General features: G+C 42.7%; 1 non-coding gene across 1 annotated transcript; it reads right to left on the bottom strand.

Annotated features, from left to right (window-relative positions):
- Positions 1 to 3: 3 nt before the first annotated feature.
- trnac-gca lies at positions 4 to 75 on the bottom strand. Its single transcript has one exon. It is a non-coding gene; the product is annotated as a tRNA-Cys (tRNA).
- Positions 76 to 239: the final 164 nt, after the last annotated feature.

Genomic DNA, 239 nt, shown 5'->3' with positions numbered 1-239 from the left:
TGCAGGGGGCACCCAGACTTGAACTGGGGACCTCTTGATCTGCAGTCAAATGCTCTACCACTGAGCTATACCCCCACATACTATGTTGGATATGCTTATGGTGCAGCTGGGCCTCCACCATTTGGTTACCTTCACAGTCTGAGAAAGTATCCAAATCTCAACAGTTTTTTTACAATTGCTATGACAGATTTTTTCAATACATTTAACAAGTTTCCTAAACTGTTAACACACCAACACAC

Source organism: Etheostoma cragini, unplaced genomic scaffold (assembly GCF_013103735.1).
Source record: "Etheostoma cragini isolate CJK2018 unplaced genomic scaffold, CSU_Ecrag_1.0 ScbMSFa_2908, whole genome shotgun sequence".
Lineage (NCBI taxonomy): Eukaryota > Metazoa > Chordata > Actinopteri > Perciformes > Percidae > Etheostoma > Etheostoma cragini.
The sequence above is the reverse complement of the archived record's forward strand: the minus strand, read 5'-3'. Positions and strand labels throughout refer to the sequence as shown.